The sequence below is a fragment of the Ambystoma mexicanum genome, chromosome 3q (genome assembly GCF_040938575.1).
Source record: "Ambystoma mexicanum isolate Mex_15411 chromosome 3q, UKY_AmexF1_1, whole genome shotgun sequence".
NCBI lineage: Eukaryota > Metazoa > Chordata > Amphibia > Caudata > Ambystomatidae > Ambystoma > Ambystoma mexicanum.
In genome coordinates, this window is record NC_090926.1 from 994984959 (window position 1) to 995007954 (window position 22996).

The following is a 22996-nucleotide window of genomic DNA, read 5'->3' on the forward strand; positions in this document are numbered from 1 at the left end:
AGGTGTACACCAGGAAGTTCCCCCCAGGCCGGGTAAAGATCCTGTCTGGTGTTGTATTGTCATCACTGTTACTGTCAAAACAGTCCTTGGGGATTGGTCCTAACAGTTCATTTCCTAAATCAATGGAGAAATGTCGGTCATCAACCGCCATTCCAATAATGGTGCCCGTGGCTAGAGTAATACTCTTTAAGTCGCTGTTATCCACCTCTATTGGAATGGTGTCATGTTCTATGTTGACTAATGGTGTTGGGTTTACCCCCAACCCTTGCTGTTGGAGAGAAGCATTTAGATGAATATAAGCATCAGGGTTTTTCAATTTTTGTCCTCTTTTAACTTTCACTTCCAGGGAGAATTGTCGGGTCCTTTCTGGGATGGTGACTTCCTCTTCAATCTGAATTTCAACTGCATAAGGTAGCAATTGAGCTGACCTAAATGCTTTTTCTGGATCATCAAAGCCCATGGGATTATCCGCTAATCGGGACCAAGCTTTGAAGTTTATTAGCTCCAACCTAATGGCAAAGCGATTGAGAATGTCACTGCCTAAGTAAAAGGCGGCAGTGGCGTCTCGCACGACCCAACAATTATGGACTATGCTCTTCTTACCAATGGAGATTTTGAGCATACACCTGCTTGGCAGGAGATGTTTGGAATTAGGTGCTTCCAGGTCCATTTCCCATTTGTCTATCAGTTTGAATGCGGGAATGGCTGGATCTTTTGGGAGTTGGCGGATCATGGCTTCGCTGATGAAGCTCTTACCGTTGTTCACACCCACTCGGACGAGAACAGAGTCCTTCCCCTCATTTAACTGAAAAGGGATGAACAACTGCTCTCCAATTTGCTGAATATCAGCCAGGCTCTGAGCTGATTTCACATCTTTCTGGACTATAGGAGTGAGAGTGTCTGATTGTGGATTGGTAAAGAATTTCAGAGTGTTTCCTTCCAGTGTGGAATACCACCTTAAACTGGAAGGAAGGTTGATTTTCAGAAATAGAGAGGACCCCCCCATCACCGGTCTGTTGTCCTACTGCTATTACTGTCACATCTGGAATTTGGTTGTTCTGGAAGTGAAATTCTACTTGGTCAGATTTTTGTTCAACTATGTGGCATGTGCCGTTTAAACTAACATGGTTGACAATCTGTTTTAGTTTTATTGGTCGGCTAGTCTGGGTCCAGAGGACCCTGTTTACGCAATCTATTAGGGGTGACAACCTTCTCAGGAGGTCATTCCCTAGTAAACAAGGGGTGCCCTCTGGAGTCACTACTATGACCGGGTGTTTCACCTTGTGTCGCCCAATTGTGATGTCCAAATCTGCAGTCCCCTCGACGGGAATTTCTTTCCAAAGTTCTGCAGTTGTCCAGGAACAGAGGTGAGAGGAATCTGGTATTCCTCCCCCCTTCCTGCATTTAGTTCATCAAAGGCCCTTTTGGACAGAAGGGTAGCTTGGGATCCAGTGTCCACCAGTGCCAAAATTGTACCCTGCCCCTGTATTTGTAGCGGGGCATAGTATCTTCCCTCCTTCTCTTCAATGGGGCACAGATAATGCACATTTTTGGAAAACTGGTGGGCTACTTTTTTAGTTTTGGACATTGCGAGAGAAGAGATTTGGGCAGAATTCTGTGGAGAGTCATGGGAATCTGCAAGAAAAAGTTTACAACTGGATATTGATGCGGTTTTTGGTTCCCCTGGTTCCGGTTCTGGGCCGCCCCCCCCTTTTTGGAGGCAGTCACCTGGATGGGTTTGAACCAGGGGTTTTTGGTATTGTTGGTTCTCGGATGGAATGATGGGTGGCGAAAGCTCAATCCCCACATCTACCCAGTCTGGGTTGGAATCCCTTGGGACCCATTTTTCCTTGGGAGGAGTTCCCCCATCTCTGAAGGAGAAGATCCTTTTCCCAGGATCCTCTGAGGATCCCTCGCCCTCAAATTGGAAGACCTGTACCTCCTCCACAAAATGGGTCTGTTTCGGTACTTTGTTTCTCCTACCCCCCCTCTGCTCCTTGGGAGGCAGACTTTCAGGGGCAGGAGATTTTGTTTCTGGTTCCTGGGCTTACAGGGGCTGTTTACAAGTGGGGAAGGCAGCTTCCTCCAAGGCTTGACACACCCCTTCCTCTTGTGCCTCCTCCCTGGGAACCGGTGGGTTATCGGGGTGCTGCCCCCGTCATTGTTCTGGATCACCAGGCCCAGAGTTTGGGGCATTCTGCGGTGGCATGCTTATCTGAGGGTTCTGTTGAGCCCTCAGTATGTGACCCAGATCCCGTGTGTCAAGGCGAAGTCCGTCCCAACGCGGAAGTAGCAAGAACTCCTACCTCCCCTTGACGGTCTTGGCGCCTGGATTAGCTGAAGCACAAGTCACCGCGACCCCCACGGGGAAAGAGGGTTAGGGTCCACGGATTGGATGGGTTTCGGGATGGTAGGATAACCGGATTGAGGGTTAGGGAGCTGTTATGGATAGGGAGGGGTTTTTAGGGTTGAGTTGTTCCCAGATTCTGACCTTCTGAGCCTGGACTACCTTCTCCTTGGTAGTTGCCTTTGTAACTCCTCGGGCATTCATTCAGTCATGCATTCTTACCACATGCATGCTTTACCCTCAAACTGGAACCCAGCACTTGTTCACCACATTCACAAGTTTGCCCCAGTTTTGGGATTTTCTGTAAACACAATAGTCTATCGGGCTTCAATATGCAAATAACGTCTGCCCCTTGTTACGGAACACCACAAGTAAAACATATATTCTGACACTTAATGCACTTAGCTCTAGTGTTCTGAGTGTTCCGGTGCGCTTCTTCCGCCCGCCGGCTCCGCAGATTGTGCGTTGCGAAACGATCTGGTCGCTGTCGATAGCGGCTCACTCCTGACAAAAAGGGAGAAAATTAGCTTTGCCCTTTCACACCTTGTGGCTTTTCACAAGTGCTCGCTACTGCGAATACAGCATAGAATGACCCGCAACAGGCGAGTATACTGCTACGTTTTGGCACCCGCAACTGGCGAATGCATGTCACATGCAAGTTTAGTGGGTTAGTTAGTTTGCGAACTTTCGCGTATCTCCCCCGCAGAGTAAGTTTCCTCAAAAGTCACTGGTAAGCGGAGTCTCTTTCCAGTGCACACTTCCCTCTGGTTAACTTTAAAAAGCAGGCAGGGTACTTATCTTTGATATCGCGGGGCCTGAGGGTGTGTCCAGTGGCGAGGGCGGCCCCGCGAGAAACTTCGCTGGAGCTCCGTGAGATGCGTCCTCTCGGCAGCTGAGTCGAGCACGGACAAGCTTTCTGGGATCGCGCATGCGCGGTAGCTTCTTCGCGCATGCGTGTTGTGTCGGGCGTTGTCCTGGGCGTTTCCTGGGCTGCTGGAACTGCAGTTTCAGGCCCGGGGCTGCTGGGAAGCGTAGTCTTCCTGGTTTTCTGAGTCCTGCACACCTTGTACCCCTACACCAAGTACATCTGCAATGGGGACAAAGGTGGCAGCGACTCAGAAACGTTCCACCCACAATCCCTGCAACCACCCTGCCTTTATCCTTACCATGTGGGCGTAATGCAGGCCGTGAGTTTCTGACAGTACATCCCCTCCCCGCAGAAGGGCCAGGTTTTGTGGGATGATTGTGATGAAATAAACGTACCAATCTAGGGGCATGCACATTGGTGGCAGGTTCCCAGGATCTATCCTCAGGACCAAATCCCACCCAATCAACCAAGTAATGCAATCTACCTCGTCTCACTCGTGTATTCAGTATGGCCTTAACTTCGTACTCTGGGTACCCTTCTATGAGGACAGGTGGTGGTCTGTCCATGCGCATATGGGGCTTTGCTGGTTTTAGGAGCGCTACGTGAAATACAGAGTGAACCCTCATGTGGTCTGGAAGGCGAAGTCGCATCGCTACTGGGTTAACCACTTGTGTAATGCGAAACGGGCCTATGAAGCGGGGCTTCAATTTTCGGGAACCTGAGAGGTGCAAATGTCGTGTTGAGAGCCAAACTTTATCACCCACTTGATAATCCGGGTTAGCACGGCGCTTTTTGTCAGCATACTTCTTGGTTGTGTTCTTGGCTGTGATCAGGTTTTGTCGGGCCTTTTTCCAGACCTGCTTTAACTGAGCCACTTTGGTTTGTACTGAGGGCAATGCATCCGGAATTCATTCTCCACTTGGGTGCACGAATGGATTGTATCCGTAAGTCATGAAAAAAGGAGAATATCCCCTGGAGGTATGTTGAGAATTGTTATATGCTAGTTCTGCTAACCGCAAGAGTTCAACCCAACCCCCTTCAGTGCCGTGTGTAAAACAGCGAAGGTACTGTTCTAGCGTCTGATTCAGTCGCTCAGTCTGTCCGTCGGTCTCGGGGTGGTAACTACTAGACATCTGCAACTGTATTCCTATTCTCTTACAGAAATGCCTCCAAAACCTTGACGTAAACTGCGTTCCTCGGTCCGAGACTATGTGTTGTGGTATTCCGTGCAGGCGAACGACATGTTGTAGAAAAAGATTCGCAAATTCCTCCGCCGTCGGCTGGCCGTTACTGGGTATGAAGTGAGCAAGTTTAGTAAATGAATCTATTACTACCAATATCGTGGTTTGACCCTGATCCGGGGGCAATTCAACAATGAAGTCTAATGATATTGTATGCCATGGCTCTGTGGGAGTGGGTAAAGGTCTCAATAGTCCTGCTGGTTTCCTATGATCTGTTTTATTTCGAGCACATATTTCGCAATTTGCCACATATTCTCGCACGTCTTTGTGTAAGTTGGGCCACCAATAGTGTCGTTGCAGTAGTTCTTGTGTTTTGTGCACCCCCGGGTGACCAGCCAGTGGGGAGTCATGGCACCATTTGAAGGCTTGAGCCTGTAGACTCTTAGTCGGTAAATACACTTCTTTGCCTTGGAACAGTATGCCTTCTTGTAAAGAACATTTTAACTGTGGGTTTTCCCATTGAAGTAACTCATTCGCTGTCATGGCATTCCCCACTTGTTCCAGCAAGGTATTGATCACGCTCCCTACAATCTTGGTTAAGGGCACAATGGGTTTTACAGCTTCCTCAGGTCTAGGAGAAACTGATGATTCCGGATATCTGGAAAGTATGTCTGCCTTCTTGTTCTCCTGTCCGGGTCGGTATGTTACCACGAAATCAAAGTCTGCAAAATACATTGCCCATCGTAATTGCCGTGGAGTGAGAGCTCTTGCCGACTTTAGGAACTGGAGATTGCGGTGATCCGTCAGCACCGTTATGGTGTGCCTTGCTCCCAGCAAATAGTGCCTCCATTCTGCAAAAGCCGCCTTTATGGCTAGTAACTCGCGATCTGCAATGGTGTAATTTTGTTCTGCAGGGTTAAGTTTTCTTGAGTAATAAGCGACTGGGTGTAAACGCCCTGATTGGTCTCGTTGCGATAATATCGCTCCCAACGCATAGCTAGAAGCGTCCGTTTCCACCAGAAATGGTAACGGTAATGGTAATGGTGAACGCCTCCTTTAATAACTTGAAGCTGTGTTCTGCCTCCGTATCCCACACAAACTTTTTCCCTTTCTTGAGCAGGCGGGTAATGGCTAAGCTTTTCTCCGCAAACCCCTGGATAAACCTTCGGTAGAAGTTTGCAAATCCTAGTACTGACTGTAGTTCCTTGACTATCTGCGGGGCTGGCCAATCCAGAATTGCTTGTACCTTATGCGTATCCATTTTTACGCCTTCGGGAGAGAGTATAAAGCCCAAGAATTCCACTGTGGTACATTTTTCCAATTTAGTGAACATATGGTGCTCTCGTAAACGTTGTACAACGGATCTGACATGTTGCACATGTTCTTCCTTATTCCGAGAGTAGATCAGTATGTCGTCGATATAAACAATGACAAAAATGTCTAGGAAACCACGTAGGACTTCATCCAAGAAGTGTTGAAAGGCGGCGGGTGCGTTACAGAGACCGAATGGCATGACCTGGTACTCATAAAGTCCAAATTTCGTTCTGAAGGCGGTCTTCCATTCGTCCCCTTCACGCACCCGCACCAGGTGGTAAGCACCTCGTAAGTCCAACTTGGTGTACATTGTGGCTCCTCGTACTTGATCCAACAGGACCGGTATCAACGGTAGGGGGTACCGATTCTTGATTGTTATGCGGTTTATCGCACGGTAGTCGATACACGTCCTGAGATCTCCAGTTTTCTTCGGAACAAAGAATAACGGTGAAGAAACGGGAGAGGTAGAGTGACGGATAAACCCATTCTGGAGGTTGGTGTCAATATACTCTTTGAAATGTTGGTTCGCGGATTCCGTCAAGGCGTAAATCCGGCTGCACGGCAGGGCGGCTCCTGGTTCCAGATCTATCCTACAATCAAACGACCTGTGCGGTGGTAAAGTTTCTGCCGCCTTTTTACTAAAAACATCCTGAAACTCTTGGTATTCTTGCGGTAATCCCACTAGCGGCTCTCCTTTGTTTTCCTGTGTGGCCCCTAGAACCTGCACCACATGTCCCAATTCTTTAGTGCACTGTTTACGGCAGAGACTAGAAGAGAAACACACTGTTCCACGTGCCCAGTCAATCGCCGGGTTATGTAACGCCAGCCAAGGTAGCCCCAGGATGAAACCAAACTGGGGGGCGGCGATGACATCGAATTGAATGCACTCTTTATGCCCTTGGATGTTCAAAATCATCTCCCCTGTTTGCTGTGTCACTGGTCCTGATGTCAACAAAGATCCATCGACTGATCAAACCTCCTCATGTATGTTCTTAGTGGCAACTGGTAAACCCAATTTAACAGCATAACCAGAGTCCACAAAGTTACCGGTTGCCCCTGAATCCACCATTAACGTGATGGCTTGATCCCTTTGGCGTGTCTGAAGTATTCCAGTAACGGTAACATGGGCTTTGTGTACCTGTGACACGTTACCCAATAAATGCTTGGGGGCACTGTGATGATTTTGGCTCGGTAGATCCCCCCTCCTTACTGGCGAGCGTTGGCGTTTCCCGGCGAAGTGGAGTTCTTTGGTTTAGCCCCACATTCCTTCACAAAGTGTCCTGACTTGCCACAGTACATACACAGCTTTTCTCTTCTGCGTTTCTCTTTTTCTTCTTTGGAGATCGGTCCGCGGATCGTTCCGATTTGCATGGGTTCAACTTCCGAAGTCTTCTCTGTTGCTTTCGAACCAGGTGCAGCTCTTGGATAATCCACTCTTGTCGAATACTGTTTGGTCTCCCATTTACGTCTGTCTTGCTTCCTTTCTCCTTGCCTGTGATCTAAACGTAGGGCTAACTCTATCATTCCCGTGCAGGTGGTTGGTTGCGGGTCCACCTGCACTATTAGATCTTTCAACTCCTCCCTAAGGCCTTGATAAAAAAGGGCCAGTCTTTTTTCATGGGGCCACTCTGCTTCAACCACTAATCTATTGAATGTTGTCACATACCAAATGAGTTCCCTACTTCCCTGCCGTAAGGTGAGTAACTCTCGGTCCCGGATCAAGGAGGCCGCCTTCTTATCAAACATTTTACCAAATTCCTCCTGAAATTCCCCCCAATCATACAGTAAAGCATCGTCTTTTTGTACTAGGGGGGTAGCCCATGCCGCAGCATCCCCCGTGAGATAGGAAATCACGAAGGCTGTGCGGGACTGGGCCGAACGAAAGATTGATGATTTAGTCAAGAAATGCAACTGGCATTGGGTCATAAATATGGAGAATTTTTGTGGGTCTCCCCCGTACCTTTCTGGGGTGGCTAAGGGCATGGCCGGCTCCGTGGTCACTTGAACCTGTACTGGGGTTGGAGGAGGCCCATCTGGCAGGGGTCTACCTTGTGCTGTGGTTTCCTGCACACGGTGAGCTAGTGTAGCATAATCCTGCCTTGTCGCTTCTAAAGCATCTTTTAGTTCATGTAGGACGCGAGCTATGTCTTCCATGGTGCCGGAGTTCGTGCTACTTGGGCGTGTGAAAATACGTGGGTCCGTGCTTCTGTCAAGGCGAAGTCCGTCCCAACGCGGAAGTAGCAAGAACTCCTACCTCCCCTTGACGGTCTTGGCGCCTGGATTAGCTGAAGCACAGGTCACCGCGACCCCCACGGGGAAAGAGGGTTAGGGTCCATGGATTGGATGGGTTTCGGGATGGTAGGATAACCGGATTGAGGGTTAGGGAGCTGTTATGGATAGGGAGGGGTTTTTAGGGTTGAGTTGTTCCCAGACTCTGACCTTCTGAGCCTGGACTACCTTCTCCTTGGTAGTTGCCTTTGTAACTCCTTGGGCATTCATTCAGTCATGCATTCTTACCACATGCATGCTTTACCCTCAAACTGGAACCCAGCACTTGTTCACCACATTCACAAGTTTGCCCCAGTTTTGGGATTTTCTGTAAACACAATAGTCTATCGGGCTTCAATATGCAAATAACGTCTGCCCCTTGTTACGGAACACCACAAGTAAAACATATATTCTGACACTTAATGCACTTAGCTCTAGTGTTCTGAGTGTTCCGGTGCGCTTCTTCCGCCCGCCGGCTCCGCAGATTGTGCGTTGCGAAACGATCTGGTCGCTGTCGATAGCGGCTCACTCCTGACAAAAAGGGAGAAAATTAGCTTTGCCCTTTCACGCCTTGTGGCTTTTCACAAGTGCTCGCTACTGCGAATACAGCATAGAATGACCCGCAACAGGCGAGTATACTGCTACGTTTTGGCACCCGCAACTGGCGAATGCATGTCACATGCAAGTTTAGTGGGTCAGTTAGTTCGCGAACTTTCGCGTATCTCCCCCGCAGAGTAAGTTTCCTCAAAAGTCACTGGTAAGCGGAGTCTCTTTCCAGTGCACACTTCCCTCTGGTTAACTTTAAAAAGCAGGCAGGGTACTTATCTTTGATATCGCGGGGCCTGAGGGTGTGTCCAGTGGCGAGGGCGGCCCCGCGAGAAACTTCGCTGGAGCTCCGTGAGATGCGTCCTCTCGGCAGCTGAGTCGAGCACGGACAAGCTTTCTGGGATCGCACATGCGCGGTAGCTTCTTCGCTCATGCGTGTTGTGTCGGGCGTTGTCCTGGGCGTTTCCTGGGCTGCTGGAACTGCAGTTTCAGGCCCGGGGCTGCTGGGAAGCGTAGTCCTCCTGGTTTTCTGATTCCTGCACACCTTGTACCCCTACACCAAGTACATCTGCAATGGGGACAAAGGTGGCAGCGACTCAGAAACGTTCCACCCACAATCCCTGCAACCACCCTGCCTTTATCCTTACCATGTGGGCGTAATGCAGGCCGTGAGTTTCTGACACCGTGCCATATTTTGGACCTGGCGCTCAAGTTGGGAAACCCGCTCAGGTTGATACGGGGTTCTGTTTTCTCCCCTGACCTGATCCCGGGAAGGGTAGCTATCCCTTCTCTGGTAGTGCCCCGGGTTGGGAAGATTTGGGTACCCCTCCACCCTTGGCCTCCCCTCTCCCGGATTAGGTTGTCTGGGCTCAGGGAAGTGGGGAAAGAAGGATGGATGATTTTGGGGCTGGAAGTTGGGTGGATACGTGGGTAACAAGTTCTGCCCAGGATTTGGTGAATTTCTGCCCTCCTGGGGGAAGTGAGGAGGGAAGTTCCCTGGGTCAGGTGCTTGGCTGGATCCCCCCCTTGGGCTGGAGGAGTCCACACATAACCCAGGATTGGTCTGTTTTCCTGGTAGCGGGGACTTACATAGTCAGGGGAGTGAGGGACCCCATTTGTGGGATTACCTCCTTGACTCCCTGTCTGTGACTGCCCCGAGGGCCTTCTGGGCTGTGAATTGTTCGGTGCAGGCAGGTTTTTAGGCCCCCCCATCTCCAAATCTAAAACGGGGGCAACCTTTACCTTTGCCACCTTGGCAGCAGCAGGGGTGCTGTTGGTTTTGGGGTTTTTGGGCTGATTCTTATTTTCCACCGGTTTCTGCACCTCATAGATGTGGGTGGCTTGCTCAATGACCCAGTCTAAAGATCTTTTCTCGTGAAAATCTCTCACGAGCTGGGTCATTATGTATTTGGGGAGTGCATGGAAAAATGTGTTGATGAATTCTCTGCTGTCCGTGCGCACCCTTCTGGTGGTCTGCGCAAAGGCACGCTTCAATTCCTGCACAAATTCTTGTGGGGCCTGATCCTCCCCACATTGAAAATTGTAGGCTGCCTTGCGAGCCTCTTGGGGATTCCGGTGAACAGAAAAATGTTTCAAGATGGCCACCCTATATGTGGACCATCTTGAATGGTTTTGGTCCTCCAGCCCCGCAAAGAAACTGGAGTATTCTGGGGAGAATGTCCATTTGACATACTGAATGCAGCTACTGCTGTCCTTCAAATGGAAAGTCTCCATCATTTGCTCAAAGAGCTCCAAGTGTTCTCAAACAGAATACTTGGCGTTCTTGTGATAAGGCGTGATGACACTCCTGATTGCCTTGATCTGCTTTAAGGGGTCCTTAAGCAAGGCCCTTTTTGCCTTATTGGCCTTTTTAGTTCGGGTAACCCTGGTCCATTCATCCTCTGACTCAGAAGCACTGCTTCCAGAGGTTCCCGTCTGATCTTCCAGGCACTCCCAGATTCTGCGAGCCTGGGAATGGCTGGCAGAATGTGGGGACCTGGTCTCCTGTGTCCTGGGCCGCTCAGAGGAGTCTTCCGATCCCTCCTTGCTGTCAGGATTTGATGGGTACCCCCCCTACTGACCTAACTGGGCAGAGGTTTTCAGGATTCCCTTAGTGGGCCTAATTTCCTGGGGTTCCCCACTAAATTGCACTGTGCTTAGGTGCCCATACCCGGATGCCCGCCCATCCATTCCTGGCAGGTACTGGCCTATGAACCCCATACTTTTGGCCGGATAGTAATCTGCCCTCCCTGTGGCCCTGTGCTCATGTGCGCCAGGGGACATGGGGGTGGCAGAGTCCAAGGACTGGGAGAGATGAAGGCCTCTGGTACTAGGGCTCCTGAGGTTATGCTCAGGTGTTTCCCTTTCCCAGCGAACTTCATCTCTATCAGCCCCTGCTCCCTGTTGCAATGCAAGAGCCTGCGCTTTCAGTTCCTCAGTTAAGGCCTTACTAGACTCTATCAGTCTCTCCTGCATGGCTACCTGTTGCTGGAGCCTATCATTGTGCTGACAGAGAGCCTCATTCTCTCTCTGTGCCTCCTGATTGGTCCTGGAATACTGGGCCAGTCTTTGCTGCAGGAGGGTTACCTCCTGAGTCCCATCCCTACTGGCCTGCTCCTTTCTTTCCAGAGCATCTTCCACCCTCCTGGTGTGCTCTAACAAGTTCTGATGCTCTTTTTGGAGGTCACCCAGCCCCCAGAGGGCCAGGTGATTTCCTTCAATGTTTTCTTTTAATTGGCAGACTTCCTGGCCTAAGGTGTCCCTTTCCTGACTAAGAGCCTGCATCTGTGCCGCCAGGTCGTCCCTCTGCCTTTGAAAGGCACCAGCTTTCTGGCGTTCTTGATCAAACTCTGCCTAGGTATCCAGGTCTTTCAAAATCAATTTGTTGCTTTCCTCTTTCTCTCTGTCTAGTCAGATTTGCAAGGTGGCTACCTGCTCTGTGCATGCCCTGTTAAAGTCTAGTTGTTGCTCCAGCTTTTTCTGCTCTGCAGTAGGGCATCCAAACCTTCTTGGTACTCCTTCTGCAAGGCCAGAAATCTGTTATCCTGGTAAGCCTTTTCCTGTTGCAGGATATCCACATCCCCCTTTATTTTACTAATATACTGCCTACTATCATTTTCTGACTCCTGGCTCCTCTGCAGCCTCTGCTCAGAAGAGACCAGGTCAGATTGGGCCTTCTCTAATGCCATCAGTTGCCTATTTGCCAGATCTTGGCCTTCAGCACATTTGTCCTGTATGGCTCCCATATGTAAATATAAATATGCCGCTACCCTGGCAATCTTGTTGTGCTCATTCTTGGCCTTGGGGGCCATATATAGTTCACTCAGGGCCACATGGAAGGGACCCTGATCTATTCATATATCTGATCCTGTTTCAGTGATCTGGGGTGCGATTGCCTGCAACCAGACCACCTTGTCCTGATGAGCCCACTCACCTCTCACAAATAGCTTATGTAAGAGGTGTTCTCTGGCTATTTTGATATCTACCAAGGTCGTCATTCTGGAACTTGATTTCCTTCCTGACTTATAGAAGTTTGTATTTTATTTTGCAAAACAGACCATTTCCTTAGAGCGTTCCTTTGATGGGTGTTTTTACAGTGTTACACGGCGTGGTGATTCAACAGAATTGATATATTCTGTCAGTTAGCACACTGTATTAATCTGCACAAGTGATAGTTCTAATCCAGAATCCCCGGCTACGAGCCCCCACTGTGTTAATGACTCCAATCAAGCATTCCCACTAGGTCAGTGCCTTGTCTGGGATTACTCAAGGGAAGCCCTTATTTATATATTTTTATGACAAGTTATAATCTGGATGATGAACCCTTGTATAACGCCCCTCTCTTTGAATCCCCCTGACCTCACTGAGCCAAGAAGTAGGTTTGTTTTGCAATTTAAAAAGGTTTATTTGAAAAATTAAACAATAGAAATATATCACACTTTAATAATAAGTTAATATTGATAGCACACTTGTGAATATGAGCAGTAATCAGCAATAGGTAATCCTACAATAGCACAGTTCTTGGTTACTTATGAATAAGAACAGAGGACTAAGGTAGCAGAGAATGCTTCATATGGTTCAAGGAAATGCAAGGTGGGACAGAATGCAACACAGAAATAATTTGCTATGATTTCAACAAGAGATAATGTGATCGCTTTTTCTTTTGACAATTCACCCCCCCCTCTATGCAATGTAAGGAGGTGGAAGTAACACACACCGTCTTCAGGAATACAATCACAGTACAATACAAATTCAGTTCCCCCCTAGCAAACTTTAAACACGGGCAAAGTACTTTAAAGGTGGTATGCAAAGAAGGGAAAAATATGCTAAAAATGATTTGAATTCCCTCTAGAGGTTCAGGGTGAGTGAGAGATACTTTAAATCAGTTCAGGCCAGCCCTATCAATGATTCAGGGATGGTTACCAGGTTGAAAACGGAATTCCGTAATGGAAGCAAAAGACAAATATTTTTACACGTGGCTGAAATGAAGCAAAATGTCAAATCGCTGCAATTTAGTCGCGTGCGTCGAGCGCAATTACGAAGGAACTATTAGAGCTTGTTGGAAAGCTTAGAATCTCAGCTTTAAAATAAAAGTTAAATCTCGCTTCTATCACAAACGGTTCAAGAGATACGGATGATTTTGTGAAGGTAGATTCTCAAAATAAAAGTAAAGCTCAGAATGACAGATGACAGTTTTGCAGCTTTGAATCAACAGGAGGGACACGATTTCTATGATGCAGTTCTCAATAGGTTAAAATAGTTTGAATTAGATTATTTTAAACTAAGAGATTGGCTTTGCACAGTTCTGGCTGAGTACTCACACTATATTTTGGACAGGAATGCGACTTCGTCACGGATCGGGTCAGGATTGGCTGCGGTTCTCTCGCCACTGGGTACTGGTTCTGCGCACAGCGATCTGGGTCAGCTCTCAGCACTGCACAACGATCTGGTCTCTCTGGATCTCTGGTCTCTCTGGAGATTGATGGATTTGAAGTCTGGAGTCTCCCGGCAAAGCGTCCCGCAAGAAAGTGGAAAGTGAATGTCCCTGCCTGGGTTCCAGTGGCTCTTTTTATGTCTTTTGAAAATGGGTGTGGATGCTCACTTTCTTTGCCCAACCCACTCACGATTTGATAGGTCAAGGATTTCTCTTTGACCTGATTTGAGAAGGGAACAGTGAGTCAGAGTGATGAGGTAGGTTTATGGTCAGAGGATCCTCCCCTTGTCAAATTGCACACAAATCTATTTCTGATCCAAATACCCATTTATCTATGTACCATTTTTCTAATATTATATGTCCAGTTAACATATTTTCTGTAGCACCAAACCATCCGATCCCTGTCTTTGTAAGATGTTGTGTCCACTTTTGACAGAATTCTGCCCTTTTCATCCAGATAACGACCTCTAAACTTTTCCAGATTTTACACAAATGTGCACAAGGGATATGGCTTTGTTCAGTTTCCTGCAGTCCCCAGGTGCCACTCCCCTAATTCAATCAGAGAGGTGTCATCTCCTTTTGGCAGGGGCAGCAGAATGCAACCAGGCCTGGGAACACAGCTGCTGATCAAGTTTCAACTCCTGTCGGGGGTAGTTGTCAGGCAGAATTCAATCTCTTTAAGCCAGGCTTCAGCTAAATGTCACTTTGGTTCCCAGTTTTCTACATTCAAACCAAACTTGCAATTTTTACACATGCAGCTAGAACACGGATTCTAAGTTCAAAACTATGACATTTAAACAATTTCAACCTATGTGACACTCAAAAGTAGGTCACTCATTTATTCTAAACATTTCGATTTTAGTGGCTTTAAACCCAAATTCACTTAAGCTGCTGACATCCCCAGCTATTTTCAATACATACATTAGACAATTACTTCCTTCAAGTCATTTCAGAATATAGTTTTACATTGCATCCACCTCTTAGTAAGTCTTTCTTTGGCCTGGTTTGGCTCGTTTGTTCAGTTTTACACAAGTGTCTGGTGGTTTTAAAACGCCGGCTTTCTGGTAGTGGTGAGCACCAGTATTGCATCCATTTTTGACATTAATAACAACAGATTTTGAACAGCACCATATTCCTTAGCACTGATGGGTGGCAGGTCAGGGGACCATTTTGCTGTGTGCAAAACTGCACAGTTCTCCAGGATTCTGGCGCAAATGTGGGCATTTCCGCCCTCTTGGATTTCCTAAGCCCACAGCACCAAGTGTTGCAGCATAATAGTCCAAACGTGGGTCAGGACACCCAACAGCAAGCAATTCTGTGTTATTAAGGAGGAACCCAGTGATCACGCTGTATTAAGGGTTAAGTGTGCATGCTTACACCAAGGGGAAACACTGGGTCGGTCACCCATCTTAACAGTAAACAATTACAAAAACAGGCTGGTGTTGAGTGATACAAATATAAGTTTGTTTATGAAACTATTTGAAGAAGATTGGAATAATATGGAAAGTAATATAAGGGATACTATAGCTCCCTGTTCCCTGTTTGTTAGAGTATTGCAAGATACTACCGAAAGCTTATAGAAAGATGATTTTGTGCAATTGCTAAGAGGACGACCTCCATGCCTGAAATTCAAAAACTAAAGAGTGATATTCGTAGGAACATGAGCAATATCAAAAACTCAAAGATGTACAAGTAATGAGACATCAGGGAGGAGAAGATTGATGGATATATTGAACACATCTGACAAGAGCTTTTGGTGGATCATAAATGGGAAAGAGGGTGCCCAAGTGATGCTTCAAGAATGTCCTGTTCCTGAGAAGGTATAGGTGATCCATTTTGCACAGTTATATAGCCCAGGTTTACCATCTTTCACCTTTGAATGCGTGACGCGGTCTTGGGATTTTGATTTTCGCTTGTGAGAAAATTGAGGCTCTCATACAGAAGCTTAGTCACTCGAGGGCACCAGGACCCAGTGGGTTCTGTAATGCAGTCCTGAAGTCTGATACCTCTTCTGGGCTTCCTTATTATATGAAGTATTTCAATCTGCCCTAGCTAATAAAAAATTTCCAGAATCCTGGCACACCGCCACGATTGTCCTCATTTTCAAAAGAGGCGACAAATGTAGTCCCCTCAATTACAGGGCAATAGCCCTCCTCGACTCTGACTCTAAAGTCTTTGCATCCCTTGTCTTGGTGGAGCTCTCCATATGGGCAGTTAAAACAGGTATTCTAAAATCAAAACAAATTGGATTTCGAAAAGGGGTAGGGACCACCACTGCGAGCTTCATTATTAACCACTTGCAGTAAAGGGTATGGGAAAAGCTAGTGTCCGATATTCAGGCAATCTCCGTCGATTTATTGATGGCGTTTGAAAAGGTCGAGAGAAACCTACTCTGGAACAAACTAAGGAAGTGGGGTGTACCCAATAACCTTTTGGCCATCCTGGAAAAAACTTGCACTATGACACAACGCTACGTGTGGGATTAAGCCAGGCGGGTAATACATTTGCAATTATTCAAATATCTAATGGACTCCGCCAGGGCTGCGTCTTGGCACCCCTACATTTTAACATCAATTTATAGGACACTGAAGTGGAACTGGCAGATGCAGTGTTTATTGCCCCCTCTGTGCTTGGGTGCAAGTTAATCTGGGTCACAAATGCAGACGTCATCCTGCTGTTGGACCACTCTAAGGTCAGTATCCAGCATCTTCTGAAGGCTTTTGACTATGCAACGAAAAATGCATTGACCATTAACCCAACTAAAACTAAAATATTAGTGTTTCATGCTGGTCATAGGAAGCTTTCAACAAACTGGAGGCTGACCTCTCAAAAAATAGAAGTGGTCCATAACCTTAAATATTTGGGCTTTAACATTTACGGGGTAAAGGGGAAACCCCTGTGGATCGAGCAGATGATTGCCAAGAAAAAACAGATACTATGTGAAATGAAACAGTTACGTCGTCGCTTTCACAAATTCTCAATAAAGCCACTGCTGAAGTTCTATGAATTTAAAGTGGTACCGATCGTCTGCTGTGGACTGGAGGTCTACTACCAATTAACTGGGCACAACTTTGATCATTTGGAGGGGCTATTGTGGAAAAGTACTTTGGGTCTATCGAAATCTGTTCAAATGGTGGTGACCCAGGCGGGATTGGGCCTGACTTCACTAAATTCGAAGATCTGGTAGAAGAGGACTCAATTGTGCCTTAAAGTGCATCAACCGCCTCCTAATTCTATCTTCGAGCAGATGGATGCAGAGAAAGTGGGTGTGGAGAGTGTTCTGGTGCAATCACGTACTACGTTCTTGAGTCTGGCCTCGATTAGTTGGGAAGAGGCTGTATCCAATAACATGTCGGCAAGGAAGAAGATTTGCCAACATGATTGGGTCAATATGTGTGAAAATTCTAAGACGTACAAGAATTACACTAGATCTCGCTAGGGCGAACTGCAAACCGGGATACTGCGCACCATACCTATTATTGTATGAATCTTGGGGTTTTGCCAGAACCATGCTGCACTTCCGTCTAAATTTTCTACTGACTGACGATGGAAAGGTAAAAACATGGAGGATTCTACTTGTGATTGCTGCCCGACTTCTGTGGAGTCATTAAAACACTTGGTATGTGAATGCCCAGAGTTGTGTTGGGATGCATCACTGCCCCTCCTAGATAATTTAGACTACACAAAATATACTGAAATAAGAGGATGAGTACAGGACAGTGTAGTGAGCAGAGGGGCGCTCTGTGGATGGGAATAATTGGTGGGAATGGGAAATTACATAGTGGGGAACTAACCAGTAGCTTTACAATATAAGTATGTAGGATACATAATAATAATACATTATGCATAACAGATATAACATGAAGTAGGGCTACATTTAAGATGTAGGCCTGAATCTTGCAGGCCGTGTTTTGAAGACACAGAACAATGAGGCCTCATCCCTTGCTTGACCATCACATTCCAATTCCTAGGCGCGGCAGGGAACATGAACATACACCCACATCAGTTAGGTCTTCAAACTAATTAGGCAGGAATGTGTGCAGCCGTATATGTGAAGGGCTGCTTCCCAGTTGCAAAGTCGTATTCCTAGGAGTGACGGCAGAGGGCTCGGGATGCCAAAACATGAACCAAGGTTTAAGACACTAGTGCCCCCCAGAATGGTGGTCATTCCATTTGAACAACCAGATGTGCAGGGAAATGAGCCCTAAATCCTTCGCGACCTGGATTGATTAGTGGGACACTAGGTTTACTCTCGGGGAGTGGCACTGATAAAGGGGAACACAGAGAACATTATCTATGATTTGTGCAAGGGAGAGATAAGAATGATGCCCATACGTGGGGAGTGCATGATGGGGGCGCCTACGTGCCTGGGATTAGAAAAGGGCATCTTTGTGACGTCGAAGTACTCTGCTGAGTTTATGCTGATAGCCAGGTGCACGTCACGTGGTTAGGATCAAAGGTAGGGTGGTGTCAGTTGAATTTAACCAATTACTTTGCAGTATTCCAAGATGGACGAGGACGTTACCCATGTGTGGTGAAGATGGAAGAGAAGACAACCAATCCAATTGGAGGATGAGCTATATGTAACTATTAGCATGTATATAGGCAGTAGCCAATGAGAGTAGGGGATTAACACTGTACATTGAGTGTGTCATGAGTGACGATTTCTGTGTTTATAAATGGAATCATGCACAAGGGTCATCAGAGACCTTTTAGTATACAAAATAAAAGCTCTTATCTTTCTCAAAAAAGGGTGCTCTAATCTTTTTCCCTAGTGGGTTGTATTTTCTCGGTCTGATCGCTGGGGACCTCCCCTAAAGTTGACTGATTTAAGGAACGAAATCTTTGGCTGATTCATTTAGGGAATTAGACTGTACCCTTGGGAGCTTCGTTGGGAGCGTTTTTATTTGGATCAGTGCTCAATGTCATTATTCATTGCTTTATGTTATTTTTTACGTAACCTCGGCATGTAACAGAACTGGGGCTGTTTTTCCATTTTTCCTTTCCTTTAACCTGTATATTGATTAATTGGAATTAAAGAAATGGAATGTATATGCTATTCATTGTAAATATGCATTATTTGTTATTATGAAGCGAACTGTGTTCAGGTCTATTTAGTTAGGCCATAAAACAGAAATAAATAAATACAATTAATAAAAGGAGAATAACCCATGCTTCCCCACATCAAAAATTGTTTGATCTTGGACAGAAATCCCACCCATCTCTCTCTTTTGCTCTCTGCCCCAGATCACTTATTTGTCAAATTTGTAAACACATACAACATTGTGCACTGTAAAAACGATTCCTGGTTTACTTTCAGGCTCATTTATACAGACTGTATACTGATTTAGTTTTAGGTTTCCTGTTATCTGATTTGCAGACATATAAAGACACGCCTTAAGCACCTGGATGCTGCAGCATCACACTCTTACTAGCATGGACAGGGTCTCCAGTAGCGCTGGGCGATACATATCGAGTTTAGAAGATATATATCGATATATTTTCAAAAGCACTATAGGATTAGAGAACATCACTAACATCGAGATGTATATCTGTCATCCATTAAATTAAGACGATGACAAATCAATATGACAAAATGTCACTTAATGCCAGTCCTGAATATGAAAACCACTCGGGGGTTAGGACCAAAGGCGTGGGAGAGAGAACACATGTGGGGAGAACATTTGTAATATGTTGCACTCCCAGTAGTACAGGATATACGCAATGGTGAGAGCCATACTGCAGTCCTGCCCAAAGCAGCCCTAAACTGAAGGCACTGGCATACACATTTTTGCCCATAACATGTAGTGCCACACACATCTTTAAGGATGCCTACGCGCTCCAGAACACCTAGTTAAATGCTGTTTAAATGCATACAAGCATGGCCAGGTTCATCTCAACTCAAGTCACTATAGATTTGTAAATTATGCTGGAAAAAAAGAAAGCAACTGTACAAATATAGTACAGAAGGGGGTGGATGGGACAATACTTTATTAGCGCCAGCAGTTTAGCATTCTGCTGAGCACTTGTTATATAAACTGTCCAAATGATCGCCATCGCAGGCCTCCCTCTTCTGGTCCATCAGTGATGGACCTCATCAAATGATGTGCAGACACACATCATCATAGTCAGGCATGCAAACACTGCAGGCAGAGCCAATCCTCCAATTGCAATGACAGACACTGACCTCTAAATTCCATGTGTGTCAGGCACACTCAGGACCATGTATGTACAGCCTCTAACTCCCAGCCAGCTGAATTTCCAACCGTTGCTGCCATACCCAGCGATGTGAGAAGGATATGCTCTAGCTCATACAGTACTGCAGAACATATGGACAGACGCGTGTTCCATCAACACTGAAGCCACAGCTGCTGCTGCCATCACTGCCTGCTCTTCTATCACCACCACTGCCACCATCACCGTTACCTCTGCCCTAGGCACGTCCACCCCACTTTCCTGCACCACTTCCATTGCTAGCCCCACTGGCAGATTCCAGTACTGCCACCTGTAGCCTGGGGAGGTTGTATCAGTGGCTTTTGCTGTGGAGAAGAAAGAACCCCTGCACCTCATAGCTGCACACCAAAAACCTCCATGGGCCGTAAAGTCCATCCAAGTGCTACTGCTATGCCGCGATCCATACTACCAACCACGGGCAATGAGGGGCAGGCTGTGCATAATGGAGTAGAACTATGATGTGCAGGAACAGCTGGCCGAATAGACAGTAGGGAAGATCTGTGGCATCCTGGATGCAGTGGAAGAGCTTGAAAATAAGTGTGGGGGTTCCTTTCCCACCAGTGACACAGTGCATCTCGCCAGAACAGAAACAAAGAATAAAGAAGGTCATTGGGTCCATGAGATCTGCTTCCACCCTACTCTCTAAAAGCCTAGCGAGGATGGAGAGGTCCCTGGGAGAGTGAGCTGGCCTTCAGAGACCAACATCAACCCCATTGCTCTGCCACAGAGTACATCTCCACCACAGGTAATTGTAGGAAGTTCTTGCACATGGGTGGGGTAACAGGGCACAGAGTGCTAGGGGGTGATGGGTTCATCAACGAGGTGGGTGTTTGCATTAGGGGGGTGTTTGCATTAGGGCGGTGTAGGTGTAGTTTGGGGAATATGGGTGAGGGTGGGACTTTAATTTGACGTAGGGGAGATTGATGTGTGTTTTTTGGGATTTTGGATTTTCATAATAGAGTAGGAATAGATTTCACATATGCACTGCAGTCTATCAGATATTGGGCTCTTCCCTATGGATAACATACTCTCAAACCTCTCCTCCAAAGAAAGCAGATTGGCACACAGGAACTGGGTACTTCCAACCTGCACCCATCAACACCAAAGGTTTTGCATCTGCCCACCCACTGTCCCACTAATGAAACTCCCACCCCCTTTTTTCTTACAGAGCCACGTGCAGTGAGGCACCCAATAGTGGAAGAAGAGCACTAAACAAGTCCACTTACAATTAATCACATTACATATGATGTTCATAGTTGTAAACAAGTGTGTTGAGAGGGTATCAGTAAAAAGGCAAGTGACCTCTCATTATGTGTGTCCAGAATTGTCTACAAATTCCTCACACAGGATTTGCCCCTTCATTTCATCATGGGGGTAAGCCCCCTCCTCCCCTTTAGAGTCACTCAGAGGACCATGTTGTTCCAGGTCCGGAATGGGCACCCTGCCCCACTGATTGCTACATTCTGCAACATGGAACAACGTAGTGCGTTACAGTGCGTTACAGCCACTTTCAAGAGTTAGTCCTACCTTTATGTTAGTTTCCCTGTCACGATTTTTTACTTTTTAATTCAGGTCACCTTTTCAAATGATATTTAGTAATCTGAACAGCCCTACGAAACCGAAAACAAATACTAACTGGCAGCAGTGACACGCTTGCCAGTAGCACATAGCAGCCGGTCAGGATCTCACCTGTTCAGATTTCTAAATGGCACAGGCTCTAAAGGTGGAGCTCCCAGGTGAGCGGCCATTGTGCAAGGCCTGCGCTGAATTCTGACAAAAGTAGACGGAGCAGGGAGCAAAGAGCAACGCCCTGCCCTCAGGGTCCTGGCCTCAAGCGACATCCGGCGAGCCGCTCCCGCACACAGCCATTCACAAAGGCTCAGTTGTGGAAAGCGATCCTACCTCGCAGCAGCCGTGGCTTTTGTTTTCCGGGCGGGGACGGAAGCGGAGCGAGCACGTGGGAACGTCGTGCACCAGGCGATCCTATTCGGAACTAGATATCATATGCGCTGTTGCACACGTCTCCAGAGAGGTCCCCTCCCAGGCTCCTTCTGAACCACTTCCTCTCTCTTGCACACATTATACTGTCATTCCACCGCAAGGATTGTTTCACAGTCTGAGCCTGTTCCAAGCCCGAACCACCAGCTCACTTGTATGTTTGTGGTGCATGAGTCACACATGCCACGCCCCCTATTTACTAGACATGACTCGCGATTTTTTAGATTAAAAATGTTGCTCGTTTTCACAGATTGTTGTAATTAAAACCTACGGAGAAATTCAGTTGAATATTAATATCTGAACCAACTCAATAAAAACTATTTTAAAAGTCTACATACCGCCCAACAAGTATTGTGGTTGTGTTATAAGCGAATACATGTGCACTTCCAGGAATATGTCACTGACAGAAAGCAGGATACCTCATTCACAGGTGAGACTGGTAGCTAAGAGCATCTCAAAGTGTCCTTTGAGGTTATGAGAGGTAGGGAAACTTGGTTGCTTGTAGATAAATGTACACCTTTAGCAAAGGCTCACAGTATGCAGCGTGCATGTGACCCACATGCGAAAGGCCATTTGGGATGTGTATAGCAGAACAGTTCAACATTAAGTTTAACTACTGCTCGGAAGTGTTGTAGGTGATGCAAAGGGTAAACATAGACACATAACTGTGAAGTCTGCCGCCGCCGGTGATGCGGGCGGCAGCGGGAAGGTGAAACGGGCCCGCGGCTGAGGCCTGCTCGGGTGCGCGGCATGCAGGGCGCAGCGCAGCAATCAACACACGACCACACGTTGTGCTGCATAAACCCGGACTGGCGTGAACCCGCCAGTTCCGGTGATTCCTTTATTTCCCCTCCCCCTCCGTGTCACGTGACCTTCTACGTCAGGGCACGTGACACCACATTCCTCCCCAACTTGGAGGCAATTTCACAGATATCAACAGAAAACATTTTAGCTTGGACTACCGTCTTTCTGCACCAGTTCTTTGACGGTATACTCCGTCCACGACATATCCCTGGAGGCGAGATGACGGCTTGGGCTTCTCTCTCAGGCTGTAGCGGGTGTTCCTTTCCCTGAGTGGGTCTTCTATGGTGGTCTCTGCTCCAGTCTCCGCCTCTTGCGGGTGCGGTGTGTCCGTTTCTTCCGGCGCATTTTCGCTACTCGGTAGTGTGCGTCTTTGGGGCGTGCTGGTTGTCCCTTCTCTCGGAGATGGTGGGTGTTCTTCCCACATTTCCGGGGTACCTTCCTGAAATGGGATACGTTCCTGGTCACGGTCTCCCCTCCTCGGGTGGCAGTGACCATGCTATGGT

The 22996-nt window shown here is 47.2% G+C and overlaps 1 long non-coding RNA gene across 1 annotated transcript in view; it reads right to left on the bottom strand.

The window, feature by feature from the left end:
- LOC138583163 (uncharacterized) overlaps positions 1–21779 on the bottom strand; it is a 116972-nt gene extending 95193 nt beyond the window's left edge. Inside the window, exon 1 of the long non-coding RNA XR_011305173.1 lies at positions 21594–21779. This is a non-coding gene — a long non-coding RNA (uncharacterized lncRNA). The remainder of the gene's footprint in view (positions 1–21593) is intronic.
- Between the last annotated feature and the right edge of the window lie 1217 nt (positions 21780–22996).